This window comes from Leuciscus leuciscus, assembly GCF_965113295.1.
Source record: "Leuciscus leuciscus genome assembly, chromosome: 14".
Taxonomy (NCBI): Eukaryota; Metazoa; Chordata; class Actinopteri; order Cypriniformes; family Leuciscidae; genus Leuciscus; species Leuciscus leuciscus.
In genome coordinates this window covers 35,573,986-35,581,706 of record NC_138738.1, presented here as the reverse complement: position 1 = coordinate 35,581,706, position 7,721 = coordinate 35,573,986, and the positions used below count along the sequence as shown (strand labels likewise).

General features: G+C 36.8%; 1 long non-coding RNA gene across 1 annotated transcript; it reads right to left on the bottom strand.

The window, feature by feature from the left end:
- Positions 1–4,624: 4,624 nt before the first annotated feature.
- On the bottom strand, positions 4,625–6,943 carry LOC309514104. The gene is made up of 4 exons (XR_014211606.1): positions 6,517–6,943; positions 5,970–6,020; positions 5,394–5,468; positions 4,625–5,303 (listed from the first exon to the last, which is right to left on the bottom strand). It is a non-coding gene; the product is annotated as an uncharacterized lncRNA (long non-coding RNA).
- Positions 6,944–7,721: the final 778 nt, after the last annotated feature.

The following is a 7,721-nucleotide window of genomic DNA, read 5'->3' as shown; positions in this document are numbered from 1 at the left end:
TTTTAATCGTTTTTGCACACTTAATCGTTTTTGCACACAATTATGATTAAAGGGGCAGATTATGAATTAATAAAGACTTGTTTTCACGCAGCTCCTTGCACAATTATGTTATGACCTCAAACACTTTTTTACCATAGGAGTTTGCATCACTTAACCAGCTCCATATGTTCGGTTTTAATGACATACTAAGCTTGCTCAGTAGCTCAGCTGGTACAGAATTGCACTTGTGATGCGGAGAGCTCGAGTACGAACCCTTTGAAAGACGAGTCACAATACAAGAGTTCAAAAACTAGCTAAAATGGCATGGTTACGATTGTGTTTTTATGTCCCATCAAACCATTTAAACTGCTGGTAAATGTAAACTGCTTTTTTACAGCCACTCCAAAACACTGCTATATGGTGATCACTATGGCCATTTTATAAACGCATAGAACAAAAATGTAGGGATTTCATTTGTAGATTTAAATGCAGTTGTTACTTCCAAAACTTGCTCCACTGAGGCACTGACCAACAAACTACTACGGTCCATTTACCCAGTCTATTATAATAATTTTCTTCAATTAGATAGCCTTGCAGTTTCACCGTGAGTTGTTTCACTCTCAAAATCAAGCATGAAAAACAATTTGACATCCTAAATAAAAATAATTATACAGTAAAATAATCGCCCAGCTAAAAAAATTAAAGGCAAATGAAGAGAATATGCATGCATTTCTTGGTTGTGAATACTGTGTTAAACATAGCTAGAAGTACACATCGATGAAGCACACCGGTCTTTTGATTCTGAAGGGCAAAGCGTGCCCCACTGTTGCAAAAATTGCAGTCAGCCCCTATTTTCAGCCCCATTTATAATGCATTTCCAACATGGAAAGTGCCATTACTGAGAGCGTGAGAGAGAGTCAGAAGAGGGCAGGTGCTTAAAGGAATTATTACTGCATGTGCAATTACCCATCATTCCACTTTTCTAGGAAAATGTGACCCCAGCTTCCAGGCTCGCTGTCATCATTCACCACTGCCCACCCCTCCTTCTTCTCTCTGATTTGAAGGCAAGAGAAACATCTGACATTTGCATGCAAAAAACATAAAAGAGGCAGCAAATGGAGGGTCGTAGGTGAAAAGACAAGTTGAAGGGCGCTGAGTCCCACTGAATCCAAAGAACACAGGGAGCAGATCAACTTTTCAATAGCGGTGCATGGTCTCTGATCTGCATGTTCTTGATGGCTTGATGCCGTTCCTCCCGGTCCTGCCCCCAACATCTGCCTGGGTGAACTACAGGTGCTTGGGTCTGGTATCCATGGTGACTGTCTGAAAGAAAACCATGATTCATGCCCTGTTTACTGTTGGCCTCTTCATGTCTTACAGAGGGTGGATCAGTAATGAGCCCTATAAGTAGATCTAAAAATGTACTTTTAGCAGTTGAACACATGAACAATGAACAATGAACAATGAACAGGGGGGGGGGGGGGGGGGGGGGGGGGGGGGCAAAAATATTGGTGATTGTATTGTGAAAGAAAGAAAGAAAGAAAGAAAGAAAAAGAAAGAAAGAAAGAAAGAAAGAAAGAAAGAAAGAAAGAAAGAAAGAAAGAAAAATCTATACATGATTGTACTATTTGTTGTATTGTCTGATGCTAAATAAATTACATTTCATTATAGTATATTTAGTATATTACATTAGAGAATCACATTTGAGAATAATGGAAAGTACTGAGAAAAATACAAATCTGGACGAGTTACAGTAATGAACGTTTATCATGAAAACCCCCAAAGATATTAATGAGGATTAAAAGGCAGAATTTTTATGCTATATATTCGATATAAGGATTTGGAGGGGACATTTTTATGCTGTTTAAAAAAAGGACTGGTATTTTTTTTCTGCCAGGACATTACCATTAAGTTTATGAAAATTTCCTTTAATCATAAAACACAACACAATCTAATGCGTACTTCAAAATATGGGTAAAACATCTGTGTAAATTCAATACAGAAAGTTGTTTTTTCACATTAACACAGTACATTGTGCCATATTTTATGCACTTTTCTTACAGTGAAGTATTTATGAAATTCACCCTCTTGGTCCAAAGATTAGATGCACACTATTGCATTAGGGAAATGATGTAAAACATCATAAAAATATAGTGATGTGGTGAAGAAGTAGTTAAGGCTCAGGGCTAGTAACCAGAAGGTTGCTGGTTCAAACCCCACAAGGACTGAGCCATGAGCCCTTGAGCAAGCCCAGGCTGCGCTTTGGGATTGTTCTTGGTAAGTTTAATGTAACCACTAGTAACACAGAAATTACACATTTCAACTTTAAGCTATAGTTCATTTGCGCTTGCTGTTGCATTTATTGTAGAATAGAGGATATTGTGTCCACCATTCAGCTTCAGTCTGTGATCTTGGAGGTCACAGCACCGTCTCCGCCGCTGACACAGTAAACAGCTCACGACCGCACTGAGACCAGGCCATTGTGTTCACTTACAGCCGATCAATACCACCTGTGCTAATAACAGCTCCAACTCCACTTAATTTATACCAATATCACTCCAGCATATGAGCACAGTCACATAATAATGTATCGCAACCAAATATATGGATGTGTGTGTGAACATGTACAGTATGTATACTTCGGTCTGAGACCACGAGTGAAAATGGTTATATTTTGCATTCTTTTATAATTAAATATGTACTGTGTGTGTGTGTGTGTGTGTGTGTGTGTGTGTGTGTGTGTGTGTGTGTGTGTGTGTGTGTGTGTGTGTGTGTGTGTTTCTGTCTGTGTGTATACTGACCACAAACTTCAAAACGGTAGTGTAAATTATCAGCATGAGAATTTGAAAGAGAAGTTGAAATTGAAAATTGAAATTGACAGTGTGGCATCATGTGGCATCATGTCAAGTCAAGCCACCTTTATTTATATAGCGCTTTATACAATACAGATTGTTTCAAAGCAGCTTTACAGTAATGGAAAATTATGGATTTCTGCTGTTGTTCAGATGAAGTCAGTTTGGTGTTAAGTTTTAGCTGGACAATAACTTTATTCTAGATCTGCTGTAAAGCCAAAACAATCTCTGTTACTTTAATTTCCCATTATGACTGTAAAACTGCTTTGAAACAATCTATATTGTTAAAAGCGCTAAATAAATTCAGGTGACTTGACATGACTTGACTTAATTCAGTGTGTTGTTACTGTGCGTTCACACCGCCGCCGGCGAGAGCGTCAAAGTGGCTGGAAGTCATTCATTTTCAAGGAAAGCCGACGGCGAGCTCCGGCGAGGGCGGCGCGTCACGTCTTGGACGGTGAGAGCGGCGAGGAGAGTTGAAGTCAGGTCAACTTTATGGTAATAAGCTATGACGCGGTTCGGCGGCAACCAGTCAGAATGTAGAAGTCCTCCGCCTGAGAGGATTCCAGAGAACGCAATCATGTAAACATTGGTCCACTTCGATCTACGTCAGAGCATCAGAGCGTCCTAGAAATCTTTCTCCGGCATCGTTGGCAGGGCGGCGAGAGCGAATTTTGCCGCTCTTGCCAGCGGCGGTGTGAGCGTACAGTAAAGATCATCAATGATGTCATCGTCCACCTCAGTTCAGTTCTCATGCAAGTGTCAGTGCAGTCAGAACAATATTGTTGAATATATATAATGTGGCCTTCAATATAATGTGGAACACATGATCTCATGTTCAGTCAGCATGCAGAATCCTAAAAAAAATTTATTCATTTTACATAATAGCTTTTCTTTATTTAATAAAAAAATAATAATAATCCAAATTTGTTTAATTTCAGCTTTAATTCTCAGACTGTTGAATCCCTCTGTAAAGCATATTGTGCACAATGCACATTGTGACCATGTTTAACAACATAAATGTGGAACAAAGCCCAATGTCGGTGTATTAAATGTTATCATCCCCTCTAAACGCCTCTGGTACACTGTAAAAATAAAAGGTGCCTGGAGGAACCTTTTGGGGTTCTTCACTTTGCCACACCGGCGGAACCGTCTGTAGATCCTCTAGGCACCCTTTAAAAAGGGGCGGTTCTCTGAGGAACCACACAGGTTTCCTGAGGAACTTTTATATAAGGCACTGTGTGGAACCACTGTGGGTGCCTCCAGGAACCAAATTTCAATTTTATTTTATTTGTATTAAATTAATTTCATGTTGTTACTGTGGTTACCACCATTAACTTCTATTATAATAAACAAACTGAACCAAATACAAAATAAGAATTGTTTATTACATATTTTAGATCCATTTTAATACACTTCCATGCACTTGGAAAAAAAAGCTAGTAATAGATTAATATCAATGAATACACACACACACACACACACAAAAAATAGTATAATACATAAGTAACATGAATAATCAACCATGTGTATACAATAAGCTACACAAGAAAAGACATCTCATCAAAATGCATGGAAAAAACATGTTCCAAGTAATAAATCAATGTAAAAAATTACAATTTTGACTAATTAAAAATGTCCATCTTCACTTAATTTTAAAACATGTTTCAGTCCGCTTGTTAAGTCTGACGTCACTGTTTCAAGTTCAAAAGCTTTATCAGATGCCAAAAACAAACAACAAACAGTGCTAATTAATAATAATAATAAATAATAATAAACATTGTGCTGTAATATTCCTGAAAATTATGATCCTAACCTTTATCTCTATTCCGAATCTCAGATGGTTAGTTATTCAGCTATTTTGAATCATAAAATGTTTAAGTCTGGGATGCTGTTAGACTGGAGACTGTTATGTACACTATGGCTTTTGAAAAGCTTAAATGTGTGACTTGAATCAACAGTTCCCATAAATGGTTGTTGAGTATTCTCAATATCTAGAAACAAGATAGAGGAAGTAGAAGTAGAGGTTTCGACCCGGAAACAGAATTCCTTATGTCACAACAAGCAGAAAACATTTTCCATTTTAACAGAGTTAAGGTGCAGTAAAATTATCTGTTGTTCTGTGAATGTTCACTGGTGAATTAACTCGATCAGTTTTGTGTGGTGCTTCATACATTACATCGCTACACTGCTGACAACGGTCAATGGACATTTTTGCCTGTGTAATTTCACAAAATTCACAAATGTGATGCACCTTTACTCGCTGCAACATAAAATGCAATCAATTATAAAATCTTCACAAGGGACACGTGAGGTACTTAGCGAGTTAGAAAAGTGAAAAGGTGCATCAGCTTAATTTTCCTGTTTGTTTTTCCTCTTTTCTGGTGGATGGTACAGGCACTTCAGTGATTTTCAGGTCTACAGGAGGATTTTTATTCTTGATCAAACTTGTATTTCAGCTTACCGAGATCCCTGCAAAGTACAACATTTACTGTTAGTAAGGTTATTAAAGTGATAGTTGGGAAATTTAAATAATTTCCTCAGCCTTGTGACGTTCCAAACCTGTTTGACTTTCTGTCTGTGGAACCCGAAAGCAGATCTCAGGCATAATGCAACCCCTGTCACCATTCAATATCACTGCATGAAACACAAGCATAAAAAAATTGTGTAATTCATTCATGAAACTATTCTTATGTACACTTGTCTAGTTCAGTTCAATGCAACAATTTATGTAAAAATGGTTAAGCTCCAAAAATGTCCCAGAAAAGATCCTAAAAATAATCAATGAGTTCACAACTCATGTGTTATGGGTTGTGTTGTAAGTCTTATGAAGCCATATAATAGCTTTTTCCTTTTTTTTCTTTTCGAAAAAGACTAAACTTGAAGTTATAATTCAGGGTTCAAATGTCTTATATTCAAATGCATATGATTAAGGTATAGCCTATAAAAAATGCATAGCATTATTGGCTCCAAACCTGTGATATTATTTTTTCTGAGTAACATGAATGAGATTTGAGAGCATGAGGGAAGATTTTCAGAGAATAACTGATTAAAAAAGTACACAGTCAAACAATACAATTTCACACAGAGAAAGTTCATAGTAATAAAGTACTTGCATGTGGTGTATAGGTAACTTACTGTAATTCAATGTTGCCTCTGAAATGTTCAGATTATTTTAGAAATGTTGTTCTGGGGAAACAAAAGAACAAAGCTGATTATTCACAACATAATATTTATTGACCAGTAAATGGATTTAAAATGGTATTTGAGAGAATGAGGGCACCTGTAGTAAGTAAAGTTAGGCTAAACAAAAACAGACCAAACTATATTAACTGGCTTTTGTTATTCATAACATACGCCAATGACGACAGCAGGAATCAGTTAAATTAGTTAGGCTATATCAGCAATTTGAAGACACAGTTGTACAGAATATGTTGAATTGAATGACTAAATCAATCTAAGACAATAAGTCAATAATTTCCATTTGTTCATTAACGTTAACTTACGTTAGATCAACGTAGCATCGCGGCTATAAAACCTTCATACCAGATACTGTGCAATAAACGAGTGGTAAACACTGTAAAAAAGTAGTAATGTATAATAAATTTAGTTTATATGTGTGTGTTTGAATATATAGTGTAGTGAGTAGACTCTGTATTTATATTTATTTGGTGAGTTTACAAACCTTGTAACGGAGAGCCGAACAAACGGCGGAAGCTTTGATGAGAGGAGCCGTTACTTCAAATCCGATGACGTCGATCAGCTGAGCTTTGTTGCGCGCGAGCAGCGCGAGCATCACTGAAGCGACGACAGCAGAGGAATAGCAGCAGTTTCGTGACAGAATAAAACTTTTCTCCTCCTGGTTCTTCTTCTTCAAATAATAATTTATGAAGAAGTAGGTAAAATTATTAATTTATTACTATTATTTATTCAATAATAATTAATGAATTCTTATTATTAATATTATTATAATTTAGTGTTATTGTTTAAGGTTTAAATTAATCAATAAAATAGGCCTATAGATACTAAATAAATGCAAGCTACCTAGGTGAAAAAGACGTAGGCTACTGTTAAATGTATTAAAAATGTATTAAAGTATATTTGTATTGTAGGCCTACTAAAAACACACTCAAGTACATTTTTAATATTACGTCTTTTTCACCTGGGCATGTATACTGAATCAAACTTAAGTAGCCTATAATAATCTTATTCTGGCCTCACTGAACCATTGGGTTCCTCCAGATGCTGGCTTTAACATAAGAGATCTTCCAGGAACCACTTAAATGTTAAAAGATCTTCCAATAACCCTTTTATCGCATTCAAGTTCCTCTATTTTCCCTCAAAGCACTTCGAGGTCTCATGGTAATGAAAAGGTGACTCCAGAACCTCTGAACTAAATACAAAGTGCTTAAAGGATCCCATAAGTTCCAGCAAGAACCTCAAAGAATGTCAATGCTCCTCCAGTAACCCTACTATAGGAGAAAGAGCTTTGAGGCACTTAAATTACATTTTGAAGTTCCTTGAGTATCCGACAGGATATTTGAGGCTCCTTTAGTTTTTACAGTGTACAGGAGACTAGCAGAGGATCCTGTTAAACTAAATGAGCAGAAGAGAGAAGCTGAACTGATTAAAGTCAGAAAAGTGTAAGCTCAGCCTCGCTTCACACTGCTTTGCACATTGTTTTGAAATCAGACCTCAAAGACACAAAGGCCTTTTCTCTGAAAAAAGAGTTAACGAGCCAAATGACCTTTATCTGGCTATGGCGTGGTGAGCAACCCTCAGAACCATTTATTTAGATCTTACTGGAAGCCTCCAGTCGCAGGGAGAAACGCCTCTAAGAAAGTCATGTGTTTGCGTTTGTAGTGTACACTTTTCATCTTTTTTTTTTAA